This window comes from Elephantulus edwardii, unplaced genomic scaffold (genome assembly GCF_000299155.1).
Source record: "Elephantulus edwardii isolate Elephantulus edwardi_28Jun2011 unplaced genomic scaffold, EleEdw1.0 scaffold00178, whole genome shotgun sequence".
In the NCBI taxonomy this organism is placed as follows: domain Eukaryota; kingdom Metazoa; phylum Chordata; class Mammalia; order Macroscelidea; family Macroscelididae; genus Elephantulus; species Elephantulus edwardii.
Window position 1 is genome coordinate 3,127,036 of NW_006399928.1, and position 15,441 is coordinate 3,142,476.

General features: G+C 37.0%; 1 pseudogene; it reads left to right on the forward strand.

The window, feature by feature from the left end:
• The first annotated feature begins 6,990 nt into the window (after nt 1–6,990).
• LOC102874105 lies at nt 6,991–7,819 on the forward strand (annotated as a pseudogene).
• The last annotated feature ends 7,622 nt before the right edge of the window (nt 7,820–15,441 follow it).

Below are 15,441 nucleotides of genomic sequence, written 5' to 3' on the forward strand. Positions count from 1 at the left end.
TCTCCAGCGGTTTTTTCCACAGATGTAATCGATCTGATTTCTATGCATACCATCAGGTGAAATCCATGTATAATCTACGTTTATGTCTCTTAAAAATGTATTTGCAATGAATAAGTCATTGATTGTGCAAAATTCAATCATTCTATCTCCAGCTTCATTTCGGTCACCAAGTCCATGTTTTCCAACTACTGATTCTTCTTCCCTGTTCCCAACTTTTGCGTTCCAGTCGCCCATTATTATTAATGCATCTTGATTATATGTTTGATCTATCTCTGCCTGTAAGAGTTAGTAGAAACCATCTATTTCTTCTTCTACCAACCAAGAAAATACTGCATAGTTAAAAAATTAGGAAAGAAGTGTGACAAGAATGTGTCTTGTCACCATACTTTTTCAATCTATATGTAAAACAGATCATTTGGGAGGCTAGACTTTATGAGAAGAAATGTGACATCAGGATAGGAGGAACACTCATCAGCAACCTGCACTATGCAGGTGAGCCAACCTTACTTGCCGAAACTGAGGAGGATCCGAAACATGGAGTGAAGCTCAACATCAAGAAAACAAACAAACAAACAAACAAAAAGAAAACAAAGATTCTCACCATAGGGCCAATTAGCAGCACCATGATGATGGAGAAGAAGTTGAAATTCTGAAAAATTTCAGCTTTCTCAGTTCCACAATCAACACTTTTGGTACCAACAGTCAGGAAATCAAAAGACAAATTGCATTATTTTTAAATTGCATTATTACTATTAAACCTGCTGTCAGGGACCTCCCCAGAGTGCAGAAGAGCAGCAATGTCAGTCTAGAAATTAAGGTTTACCTGATCAAGGTCATGGTCTTTGCAATTTCTTGATATGCATAAGACAGCTGGACAATAACTAAACATGACAGAAGGAGAATAGATGCCTTTGAGTTGTGGTGCTGGAAGAGTATTGAATGTACAATGGACTGCCAAGAGAACAAATAGTTCTATCCTAGAGAGCATGAAACCAAGTTGTTCCTTGGAGGCAAGGATTTTGAAGCTTTGTCTCATATACTTTGGGCATGTGGCCAGGAGGGGCCAGCCCTTTATGAAGGACATCATGCTTGGAAGAGTGGAAGGACAGTGCAGTAGAGTAAGACCCTAGATGAGACAGATTGACAATGTAAGAAACAGTGAAATTGGCTCAGGATAGGCCAGGTTCAGAAGTATTGTGTATAGGATCACGCTTACACACATGCACACACATATCCCCATGAAGAAAGGAGTTAAAAAAACCTTATAATTACAACATCATCATAATGTCCCAGGAACAACAGACAACATCAAACTCTACAAAAATCCAAAATGTCACCAGGAATTCAGAAGGATGATGATAAAGTGTTTTAATAGAAGAAAAGTATGAAGAACTGAAGAAATTTGCAAACAAGAATCTAGAAGAATTTAAAAAATCAAGACAACATTAAAAGAAATCAAGTCAAAGGGATAAGTCATAGAAAAAACAAGAAATTGCAATCTAGAAAAATAAAGCCAACATTTCAGAAGCTGTCAGCATGTTGGAAGAACAAAAGAGCAAAATTGAACCAATGGAACACAGAATCAATGAAACAAAAGGTGAATCCCTCAATACCAATCTGCTAGAGGAAAAAGCAAAAATAAAACAGAGGGATAATTAAGAAAGAATAAAAATAATGTGGGATATCATCAAGAGAAAGAACATATTTGTAATTGGAATTTCAGAACAGAAGGGAGAGGGATCACTGAGAAAATTATGGAAGGTTTAATAGAAGAAAATTTTCCACATATATTAAAAAGGGAAAATACATATTTAAGGGACTCATAGACCTCAAAATAAAAACATCAAGACATATCATAATAAAATTCTCCAAAATGAAGAACAAGGATAAAATACTGTAAGCACCTCTGTCTCCATACCATTTCAATTCTCATGCAGAACAAATCATTCAGAAGGTGGACTTTATGAAGAGGAATGTGGCAACATGATTGGAAGTAGACTCATCAACAGTCTGCTTTATCCAGATGACACATCCTTGCTTGCTGAAACTAAGGAGGATCTGAGGTGTTTGCTTCAAAAAGTCAAGGACTGTAAACTTCAATATGGATGGAAACTCAACATCAAGAAAACAAAGATTCTCACCTCTAGGCCAACTGGCAGCACCATAAAAGATGGAGAAGAATTTGAGATTCTTAACAATTTCAGCTTACTTGGTTCCATAAACAACACTCTTGGTATCAGTACTCAGAAAATCAAAAGATGAATTGCTTTAAGAAAATCTGCTGTCAGAGAACTCTCCAGAGTTCTGAAGAGCGATGATGTTAGGCTGGAGACTAAGGTGCTGCCTAATCTAAGCCATGGTCTTCACAATCATTTGCTGTGCATCAGAGAGTTGGATAATTACTAAGGATGAAAGAAGAGTTGTGGTACTGAAGAATACTACTGAACATACCATGGACAGCTAAGAGAACAAACAGGACTGTCCTGTATTAACAAAGCTGCTCCTTGGAGGCAAGGATTTTTGAAGCTCCATCTCACTTTGGGCATGTTCCAGGAGGAGCCAGTCCATGGAGAGGGACATCATGTTTGGAAGGGTGGAGGACAGTGCACAAGAGGAAAAGATGAGATAGAGTGACACAATGACTGGAGGTAGGTGTGTTGGAGACGGCGAGACTGGCTTAGGATAGGGCAGGGTTCAGAGATATTGTGCATGGGATGCCTATGAGTCACAAGAGACTTGACAGCACATAGCAAAGACAACAAAAACAACAACAATTCATCTATTTTATACTCTGCTGGATGTAGGTTTTTCATTATGCTTAGTAGTCTGTTCATCCTGCAGATTAGGACTTCTAGAGTTATTCCTAGTGTTGAGGACTTCCCTTCATAGGGTCTTTGTGAGTCTTCTACGACTCAACAGCACTTAACAATAACATCAACACAGAGAGTGATCAATTGGACCAGTGGACAGAAAGCGAAGCTACCAAGCCAAAGGTGGGTGACTTTTAATCCACGGCTGTCAGGCCTGTCTTTCATTGTTTTTGTTCAAACATTCTTCTAGGTTGTATAGCCCTGGTGTGTCCACTTACTGTACAATGTTAACTTTGTGGTTCCTGTGAAGCTGAACACTGTGCCACTGACGTGTCAAATGTGTTAATGGTTACCCATGGCAGACAGTGTTTGGTGAAGGTCCCCAATTAAAACAAGCTTGGAAGAAGGAGTGGCATCCACTTCTGTAATAGGTTGCCTCCAGAAACCCTAATAATCTGGAGAAAGGATGAAAGTCACACAAGTGTTGAGGACTTTCCTTCATAGGGCCGCTATGAGTTACCTACAACTCAACGGCACTGAACAACAAGAGTTGTTCCTAGTTTGTCTCTGATGAATTTTATTCTCTTTGGTTTTGCTGCTAGGTTCCTGATCCATCTGAGTTGGATCTTGTGTTTGTTGTGAAGTGTGGGATTTGCTTCAGTTTTCCGCAGATGGTTTTCCAATTTCCAGCATCATTTGTTAAAGAAGTTGTCATTTCTCCACTTAACTAATTTTGTATCTTTGTAAAAAATCACTTGACTAGGCTGGATCAGGAGAGATACCAGACTGAGAGAGACACTAGACAGGGAGAGAGGCCGGACCTGAAGAGAGCTGTCAGGAACGAGTCGCCAGGATAGATCAGGACAGCTGAAATTTGACTGAGGTCTCCATACATGCCCGCCTAGCAAGCATCTGCATGTGTACCTGCCCTGTGTGTGTCTGACCTGTGCTCACCATGCTAGTGTATCCACCCTGTGCAGGTCTCCATGTTCTGCCTCATGTCCAGTCAACAAACTGTCTTTAGTATGGAGAGCCTTGGACTGGCCTAGATGCAACAGTTGTCTGACAGAAGAGGTTGCTTTCACACACACTGAACAGAAACAAATCTTCCCTTGGGTCAGAAGTGCAGAGAGAAACACAAGCAGGGTAGCTGTCCCATCCACTTCTGGAGCAGTGACTTTAGATCAAGAACTAACTATCACCTAAGGCATGAAAAACTCTGCCACAGCAATGTCATGTAGGAAGCAGACTATTTTACACCCTACACAAGCCAAAGCAAGATGTCACCCTCAAAGAGTAACACAGGATCAATGGATTTCCTGAAGCCAGAATGTCTGATGGAACTTTCTGATACAGAACTTAAAGGAACAATGATTGAATATTTTCAATGGATGAAAGACAAACTTGAAGAATTATAGGACATAGCAAGCAAAAACCAGAAGGAGCTTAAAAAATTTTTTTAAATAATGCAGATGAAACAAACGAGGCATTAAAGGCTCTGGAAAAACAAAAAACTAAAATCCAAACTAGGAGGCCCAATGTTTCAGATGCTGTGAACATGATGGACACAGGAACAAAATTGAGGAGATGGAGCACAGAACCAGTAAAATAGAAGATAGAATTGTCACTACTGATCTGCTAGAACAAAAAGCAGAACCAAAAAGGAAGGAAAAAGAAGAACACCTAAGAACACCATCAAGAGAAATAACACACACATCATCAGATTCCCAGAACAGGAAGAAGCAAGTAAAGGCACTGAAAACATTGTAGAAGAATTACTAGAAGAAAACGTCCCAGGCATAATGAAGAATGAGAGAATATATATTCAAGAAGTTGAGAGAACACCATATAGAACAGACCCCAAAAGAAAAACACCAAGGCATAATAGTCAAATATGCCAGAACCAAAGATAAGGAGAGAATTCTGAAAGCAGTGAGGGAAAAACAAAGAGTAACCTTTAAGGAAGAGCAGATAAGATTAAGTGTGGATTTCTCAGCAGAAACCATGCGAGCAAGAAGACAGTGGAATTACATATATCAAACACTCAATGAACATAACTGTCAACCAAGAATACTGTATCCAGCAAAATCATCCATAAAATATGAAGGAGAGATCAAGATATTCCTAGAAAAACAGAACCTAAGGGAGTTTGCAAAAACAAGACCAGAGTTGCAGGAACATTGAGCAATGTCCTTTTTACAGGTACTACAGAAAGCAGGATGGAACAAAGTAACTAGCAGCAACAACACCAAAAAGAACTCAACACAATGATAGCAATAAATCCTTTGCCTCTCAATAATCACACTGAATGTGAAAGGTTTAAATGCACCACTGAAGAGAAAAGATAGCAGACTGAATAAGAAACCAAAATCCATCAATATGCTGTCTACAAGAGACACACCTGAAAAGTGACTATAAAGAAAAACTAAAAATAAAAGGGTGGGAAAAAATATATCACGCAAATGGCAACCAGAAAAAAGCAGGAGTGGCGATACTAATCTCTGATAAAATAAATGGTAATGTAAAAGTCATCACAAAGGACAAGAAAGGTCACTACATTAAAGGGTCAAGAGAACAAGAGGACATAATAGTAAATATCTATACATCAAATGAAACACCTGCAAAATATATAAAACAAACATCAACAAAACTGAGGGGGGAAAAAAAGACAACACCCTATAGAAGTAGGAGACTTCAATACATCACTCTCAAGATAGAACTACCAGAAAGAAACTCAACAAAGACGCTGAAGAATGAAACCATACAATAAGTGAACTCAATCTCATAGATCTTTATAGGCTAATGCACCCAAAAAAACCACAGTACACCATCTTCTCTAAAGTGTATGGAACGTTCTCAAGAATTTATCACATTTTAGACCACAAGGCAAGCATCAATAAATTAAAAAAACATAGAAATAATACAAAGCATCTTTTCAGACCACAAAGCTACAAAATTTGAAATTAATAACCAAAGCATAAAAGAGGAAAAACCACCATACATTTGGAAGCTGAACAACACCTTGCTTGAACATGAGTGGTATTAGAATACATAAAAAATAAAATTAAAAAGTTTCTTGAAACAAATAAAAATGAAAACACAACTCAACAAAACCTTTGGGAAACAGCCAAAGCAGTAATCAGAAGTCAATCTATACTAACAAGCAAACATTAGAGCGCAGGAAAAATGTTACTAGACACCTCTAACAAATTGAAAAAGATAAAAAAGAAAACCTGACATCCTCTAAAAAACCTGAAATTATAAAATTTAGAACAGAAATAAATGAAACAGAAAACAATTGAAACCATCAACAAAACCTAGGAGTTGGTTCTTTGAAAAGTTCGATAAAATCGACAAACCATTAGCAAAACTAACAAAGGAAAAGACACAAATAATCAGAATAAAAGATGAATCAGACAACGTCACAACAGAACTAACTAAAATAAAAAGACTAACAATGGAATATTATGAAAAACTATACTCAAACAAATATGAAAACCTAGAGGAAATGGATACTTAAAAATTCACAATCTGCATAAACTGACACAAACGAAAACTGAACACCTGAGCAGACCTATTACAAAAGAAGAAATTGAAAAGGTAATAAAACAACCTTCCAGCCAAAAAAGCCCTGGGCCACATGGTTTTACAAATTCATTTTATCAAACATTCAGAGAAGAAGTGACACCAATTTTACATAAACTATTTCAGAAAATAGAAAAAGATTAAATTCTCCCCGACTCATTCTATGAAGCAAACATATCCTTGATATCAAAGCCAAGTACAGACACCACCAAAATAGAAAACTACAGGCCATTATCTGTTATACACATACATGCAAAAATCCTGAATAAACTCCTGGCCAATAGAATTCAACGATACATAAAAAAAATAATTCACTATGACCAAGTGGGATTCATAGCAGGTATGCAAGGATGATCCAACATAAGAAAAACAATCAATGTATTTCATCACATTAACAAAGCAAAGAACAAGATCCACATGATCCTATCAATTGATGAAGAAAAGGCCTTTGACAAAATCCAACACACTTTCCTGATTAAAACACTCCACAAAATAGTATTAGAAGGCCTGCAGTGAATCTGTCCTGTGTGGCTGTTCTCTGCAACAGTGGTGTTTTATTGCTGTCCTCTCGCACATAAATGTGAGCCACCAACCCATGGAAGATTCGATGGATATGGACATGAGCCCCCTGCAGCCCCCAAACTACCTTTTCGTTTGTGAACTGAAAGCTGACAAAAATTACCACTTTAAGGTGGATAATGATGAAAATGAGCACCAGTTATCTTTAAGAACGGTCCGTTTAGAGGCTGGTGCAAAGGATGAATTGCACATTGTTGAAGCAGAGACAATGAATTACGAGGGCAGCCCAATTAAAGTAACACTGGCAACTTTGAAAATGTCTGTATAGCTAACGGTTTCGCTTGGGGGCTTTGAAATAACACCACCTGTCATCTTACGATTGAAGTGTGGCTCCGGGCCTGTGCATATAAGTGGACAACACTTAGTAGCTGTGGAGGAAGATGCAGAGTCAGATGATGAAGAGGAGGAGGATGCGAAACTCTTAAGTATGTCAGGAAAGAGATCTGTCCCTGCAGGTGGTAACAAAATTCCACAGAAAAAGGTGAAACTTGCCACTGATGAAGAGGATGACAATGATGATGACGAAGATTATGATGATGACGAGTTTGATGATGATAAGGCTGGGAAAAAAGCACCAGTGAAGAAATCTATATGGGATACTCCAGCCAAAAATGCACAAAAATCAAACCATAAGAATCTTTCAAAAAAACAGGAAAAAACTTCCAAAACTCCAAAGAGGACCTAGTTCTGTAGAAGACATTAAAGCAAAAATGCAAGCAAGTATAGAAAAAGGTGGTTCTCTTGCCAAAGTGGAAGCCAAATTAATCAATTATGTGAAGAATTGCTTCTGGATGACAGACCAGGAGGCTATTCAAGATCTCTGGCAGTGGAGGAAGTCTCTTTAAGAAAACAGTTTGTTAAAATTTTCCATCTTATTTCATTTCTGTAACAGTTGCTATCTGCCTGTCCTTTTTTTAAATTTTTTATTTTTTTTAATTTTTTTGGTCCTTTTTTTATAATGCTAAGTGAGAACTTTCCCTACAGTATCTGATAAATGTTGTCCAGGTTTCTTTGCCAAGAATATGTTGTCCAAAATGCCTGTTTAGTTTTTAAAGATGGAATTCCACCCTTTGCTTTGGTTTTAAGTGTGTATGGAATGTTATGATAGGACAAAGCAGTAGCAGTAGTCAGACAAATGGAAATGGTGGGGAAACAAAAACATACATGAGAAATAAACCCAGTATTTTAATAAAGTAAAAAAAAAATAGGATTAGAGGGGAATTTTCTCAACATAGTAAAAAGTATACACGCAAACCCAAGAGCCAATATTGTTCTCAATGGAGAGAGATTAAAGGTATTCCCTTTGAAAACAGGAACTAGGCAAGGATGCCCACTATCACCTGTCCTATTCAATATTGTATTGGAAGTCTTAGTGATAGCAATAAGACAAGAGAAGGAAGTAAAAGGTATCCAATTTGGCAAAGAGGATGTGAAATTATCTCTATATGCAGATGATATGGTAGTATACTTAGAAACTCCTAAAGACTCAGCAAGAAAACTACTGGACATAGTTGACCAATTCAGCAAAGTGGCAGGATACAAGGTCAACATACAAAAACCAATTGGATTTCTCCACAGTGACAAATACAGAGCTGGAGCTAAGAAAAACAACACCCTTCACAATAGCTAATGACAAGAATATATACTTGGGAGTAAATCTAACCAGAAAGACAAAGGATCTATTCAAAGAAAATTATAAAACATTACTACAAGAAACAAAGAGACCTGGAAAAATGGAATAATATACCTTGCTCTGGGATAAGAAGACTCAACATTGTGAAAATGACAATATACCAAAGGGAATTTACACGTTCAATGAAATTCCAATACAAATTCAAATTCCATTCTTCAATGAGATGGAAAACACAAGAGAAATGAGGCCAGAGATCAAAAGACCAAATTTTGTACTTTGAATGATTTATTCATCACAAGTATTTTTGTTAATTGGTTTGCTTACAAAGATCATATACATTGTGTTTCACACTATTCTGCATTCACACTGTGTTTCATACAATCATGCTCATGCATTCTGTTTTACAAAATTAATCATAATTGAACCTTGTGCATTATTACCCTTTCCCCCCAGATCCTTCCGATTTCCTTATGGGTCCCTCCACCCACCACACTGTGAAACCCTATGGTTTTGGACCTACTCAACTTCAGCCCCCCAAGTTCCCATACAGGTTTTACTAGTTATACATATATTTTTACAAAGACGATCTTACGGAATATTTGTCCTTATGAGACTGCGTTAATTCACTCAGCAGAATGCTCTTCAGCCTCTCCCTAAAAGTAATATAGTATTTTTCGAAATCATTGCTCCTGAGTGCAGTATAGTATTTCATTGTGAGAATTTACAATTCCTCAATCCATTTAGTTGTGTTTGAACATTTGGGCTGATTCCATGTTTTTGTGATGCTAAATAACACTGTTATGAACATTGCTATAAATATCTGTTTGTATCTCAGCTCTAATTTCCATGGGGTATAATCCTAATACTGGAATAGCTGGGTCATATGGAGTTTCTATGTTCAACTCTTGAGGAAATGATGAACTATCTTCCAGAGTGCTTTGCACCATTTTACAATCTCACCAACAGTGCATGAGAGTTCCCACCTTTCCACAACTTTTCCAGCATTTATTGCTTGCTGCCCTTTTATGGTTTTGATTTGCATCTCTCTTACTACCAGTGATTTTGATAATTTCTTCATGTGTTTTCTGAATTTCTTTTGAATGTCTTCCTCTATGAAAAGTTTTTCAATGTCTTTTTCTTCTAGAGGTCCAGGTCTGTAAACTTTCATTATAAGACCATTGTCTGAGATGCTATTGCCAAATGTTTGTTCCCAGTCAGTAGGCTTTCTTTTCACCCTGTTGGAAAAGTTTTTGATGAGCGCAGAGATTCTGCAAAATTAAAAAAAAAAAGAATACATGTTGTGGTGTAATATATTTTTATGTCTATTTGGCCCCAGGTTTTCTTCAAAAGAGTTATGGGGAATATAATTTGATATGTATGATAGTATATTTTACTTTGTATAATAGGATATAAAACTAGAGTTTACAAATATGAGAGTGTTTTTACCCTCCAACGAACTCAAATCAGCCTTTTAAAATAGAGAAAAAATAATGCCTGCATATTTGCATCACTCAAAAGTTACAGAGGAAAGAAATTCACAAATTAAAAAAAATATATATTTCCATTCTACAAATATTTATTAAGCATCCATTTAAAATATCTTGCTTTAAAACTCTCAAAAGATACCACAGAATTAAAATAACCATGAAAATATGACCAGCAGCATACTTTATTCCAAAGCCATACTTTTCGTCACCTTTATGTCCATTAGATTTTTACTGTTTCTCATTATGTCTTAAACCCTTGGTGTTTTAAGTAGAAGGTCTGTCTTTGAAGATAAAAATAACTTATTCCAGTACAGAAATGTTTGAAGAGAATACGGTGAATATTATTATTGTAAATGTTGGACCAGAATCTACATAAATATTATTTTTACAGTAAATGTGAGTGTGTCTGTAAATCTATTATACTTGGGAGATTAAAATTTCAATAATAACTATTGAACATTCAAGACTGGATACAAGCAGGGAGAAAATACTATGAAGAGTAAAACTCACAATTTCACAGAATTTCTATTTACTGCAATAAAATATAGAAATGACTTTACCAACAGTAGTAACTTTGGACGGAGAGAAAAGAAATCAATTGTGTCCCAGATGCCTCAGGAGAACATTAGGAGTATGGTTACAAATTCTATATATGTTTGCGTCAGCTGCACATATTCAAAATTCACTGTGTGATCTGAGAGCTTCCAAATATTTAACTTGCTGCTGAAGTAATTACCATAATAACCATTTCCTTGGCCCTAGCAAAAGCCTCCCATCTCAGGGTAAAATAGTAATATTTTTTTCTTAATAATCACAATTGACTACAACACAAGGAGTCAGCAGAGAAGGACAATATTGGATATAATGATTCTTAATGTGATATAATTATAATGTGTGTGTATATATATATGTACTGTTAAGATCTTGTGACATGTTCTTTTTTTAGGTGTCATTGAGCTATTGCTCAGTCACAGCAATCTTATGTATAACATAAGGAAATATTCCCAGATCCTCTGTCATCCTCACAATATCTGCTGGGATTATATTTATTGTTGTATCAATCTATTTCATTGATAATCTTTTTTCTCTGACTCTCAAATTTATCAAGAATGATGTCTTCCATGGATTGGGCCCTCTAGAGATAATAAGCCCAAAGTATGCAGGAAATATTACCATCCTCACCTCCAAAATATATTGTGCATTTCTTTAAAAAAAAAAAGTCTTTAAAAAGTACCATTCTTCAATTTTATCCTCTGCAGATTGGGCATTTCTGGCTATATTTGTCAGTCTTTTTAAACCATAGGCTAGGCCTTCTAATCTTGATCCCAACTGGTCTCTTATAAACTTTTTGGGTTGGTCTTTACTCATACCTCTCTAATCCACCTTGATTTTGGTTTTGGGTATGGTGTGAGGTGTGGGTCTTGTTTCAGCTTTCTGCAGTTAACAGTCGAGTTTTGCCAGCACCATTTCTTAAAGACGTTTTCATTTCCCCATTTGACGGGTTTTATTTTCTTCTCAATTATCTGTTGACCATAGATGGATGAATTAATTTCTGGATTCTCGATTACGTTCTATTGATCTCGTGCCTGTTGTTGTACTAATACCATGCTGTTTTGGTTACTACCACTGTGTAGTAGGTTTTGAAGTCACGGAGTTCTATGTCTCCCACTTCATTTTTATTTTTCAGAAATGCTTTGTGTATTTTGGGTCTCTTTCCTCTCCAAATAAACTTGACAATTTCCCTTTCAATCTCCTTGAAAAAAGAATATGGTATCTGTATTGGGACTGCACTGAACATGTAGGTTACTTTTGGTTGTTGTTGTTATGTGCCGTTTAGTTGCTTATGACTCATAGCGACCCTGTGTACAAAAGCCCTAAACTTTGTGCAATCTTGTGTCAACCTCTTGTCTCTGACAACCCCAATCACTGAATCGATCCATCTCACTGAGGGTCTTCCTCTCCTGCGCTGTCCCTCCACTCTCCCAAACATGATGCCCCTCTCCAAGGACCAGTCCCTCCTTGCAACATGCCCAAAGTATGTCAGACGAAGCTTCAGAATCCTTGACTCCCAGGAGCAGCCTGGCTTCACCATCTCCAGGACAAACCTGTTTGTTCTCCTAGCAGTCCATGGTATATTCAACACTCTTCTCCAGCATCACAGCTCAAAGGTATCAATTATCTTTCTATTTTCCCTAGTCACTGTCCAGCTCTCCGATGCATAGCACACAATTGCGAAGACTATACCCTGGATCAGGTGCACCTTAGTCTCCAGACTGATGTAGTTGCTTTTCAGTACTCTGGAGAGGTCCCTGACAGCTGACTTTCCCAATGCAATTCATCTCTTGATTTCCTGGCTGCTGCTACCAAGAATGTTGACTGTGGAGCCAAGCAAACTGAAATTATTAACAATCTTGATCTCTTCACCATCCATACTGATGCTGCCAATTGGCCCAGTGTTGAGAATCTTTGTTTTCTTCATGTTGAGCTTCAATACATATTGAAAGCTGAAGTCCTTGAGCTTTTGCAGCAAGCACTTCAGGTCATCCTCATTTTTAGCAAGCAGGGTTGTGTCATCTGCATAATGCAGGTTGTTGATGAATCTTCCACCAATCCTGATGCCACATTTTCCCTTGTACATCCCAGAGTCCCAGAATATCTGTTGCATACAGATTGAAAAGGTATGGAGACAGAATACATCCCAGGCGGGCTCCCTTCTCAATTTTGAACCATACAGTGTCTCCTTGCTCTGTTCTGAAGACTGTCTCTTGATCCAAGTATAGGTTTCACATAAGCACAATCAAATGTTCAGGGATTCCCATTTGCTTTTGGTAGGATTTTAATTTTCACAATATTGCATCTTCTAATCCATGAACATGGTACATTTTTCCATTTATTTAGGTCTTTTATTGTGTCTTGCAGAAATGTTCTATAGTTTTCTGTGTAGAGGTCTTTTGTGTCTCTAGTAGGTTCACTCTCAAGTATCTCAATTTGTGGTTGGCTATTATAAATGGTATTGCTTTCCTAGTTTCCTTCTCTGTGTTATCTTTGTTGCTGTAGAGGAATCCCACTGATTTTTGTATATTGATTTTGTATCCTGCAACTGTACTAAACTGGTCTGCTAGCTTGAACAGTTTTTTGTTGAGACCTTGGGGTTTTCTGTGTACACTATCCATACCATCTGCGTGCAGCAACAATTTAACCATCTGTTTGATGATCTGGACGCCTTTTATTTTCTTCTTGTATTGCCCTACTGAGTACTTCTAATACAGTATTGAATGGAAGTGGTGATAATGTGTTTGTTCTTGTCTAGTCCCTGTTCACAAGGAAAATGCTTTAAGTCTTTCTCCACTGAGAATGATATTGGCTCTTGGTTTTGCATGCATACTTTCCATTATGTTGAGGAAATTCCCTACTATTCCAATTTTGCAGAGTGTCTGAATCAGAAAAGGGTGTTGAATTTCGTGAAATGCTTTTTCTGCATCAATTGTCAAGATCATATGGTTCTTGTTATTTGCTTTGTTAATATAGTGAATAACATTCTCTTATGTTGAAGCATCCTTGCATACCTGTTATGAATCCCACTTGGTCATGACAAATTCTCTTAAATGTGTTTTGGATTCTACTGGCTAGAACTTTGTTAAAGGAATTTTCCCATCTATGTTCATGAGGCATAATCTGTAGTTTTCTTTCTTGGTAATATCTTTCCCTGCTTTTGGTATTGGGGTTATGCTTACTTCATAGAATGTCTCTAGGTGTGTTCCTTCTTTTTCTATAATTTTTAAAAAATAATTTAACACCACAACAAGATAAAAGGAAAACAACTCAACTGAAAAATGGGCACAGGATATGAACAGACACGTCACCAAAGAAGACATTCAGATGGCAAACACACACATGAAGAAATGTTCAAAATCCCTAGCACTAAGAGAGATGCAAATTAAAACGACTATGAGATATCATCTCACCCCAGTAATAATAGCAAAATTTAACAGAAGAGCAAACAACAAATGTTGGCGAGGTTGTGGAGAAACCCTTATTCACTGTTGGTGGGAGTGTAAAATGGAGCAACCACTATGGAAGGCAGTATGGCACTTTCTCAAAAAATTGCAAATAAAAATACCATTTTACCCAGCAATTCCACTAACTTGGAAATATGCCCTAAAGAAACCATCATTGCCACCCAAGCAGATATACGCACACCCATGTTTGTTGCTGCTTTTGTTCACAATGGCAAAGAGTTGGCGACAACCCAAGTCCCCATTAACAAACGAATGGATAGAGAAGCTCTGGTATATTCACACAATGGAATATTATGGTGCATTGAAAAGCAAGGAACTCATGAAATATTATACAAAATGGGTAACCCTGGAAGACATTATGCTGGGTGAACTATCTCAGTCACAAAAGGACAAATACTGTATAGTGCCTCTGTTGTATAGCAGGACTGACAGCAGAGTTTGGGGGGAAATAAGGGGATAAATAATGTATACTGCATTGAAACAGATGAGGGAGAGAACTGTTTAGGAAGAATATATTATTAGGTATTATTATAATGACAAGATTCAGTCTGTGTCAATCGGGGTAAGGAATGAGTTTCAAGGAACTTGTCCATTTCAAGGTTTTCAATTTATTTGAGTATAGCTTTTCATAATATTCTGATACTACAGATTTAATTTCCTCTGTTTCTTTTGTGATGTCACCTCTATCATTAATTAATTAATCAATCAAGTTATTAGTGTCTTCCCTTTTGTGAAGCTTGTCAATGGCTTCTCCATTTTATTGACCCTCTATTTTCTATCTCATTGATTTCAGTTCTTGTTGTTATAATTTCTTTTCTTCTAGAGGCTGTGGGGCTAAATTGTTATTCTATTTGATGAAAGCGTTGAGTTAGATCATAAGTTTTTTTCCTTTCTTCATTTTTTAATGTGTTTGCCTATTGCTATGAACTGGCCCCGAAGGACTGCCTTAGTTGCATCCCAGAAAATTTGGTATGTTGTATTTTATCATTGGTTTTGTGGAATTTTTTTTAAAAGATTATTATTTTTATGTATGTATGTATGTATTTATTTAATTTTTATTGTATCATTTTTTTACGTGTACCGTCAAATCAGATCTGACTGGTAAAGGAGGAGATTGCTCCCTCCTTTTCCAGCAGAGCATCTGGTGGATTTGAACCACGTACCTCTGAAATTGCAGTGCAGCATCTTGCCACTAGGCCACCAGAGCTCCCTTGTTTTGTGGAGTTTTTTAAAAAAAAATTCTATATTTTAGGGCATTATTATTATCATAAGAGTCCAGAATGAGGGTTGCCGAGTTGAGTATACTTGGGGTGGGAGGGGGAGGTGTG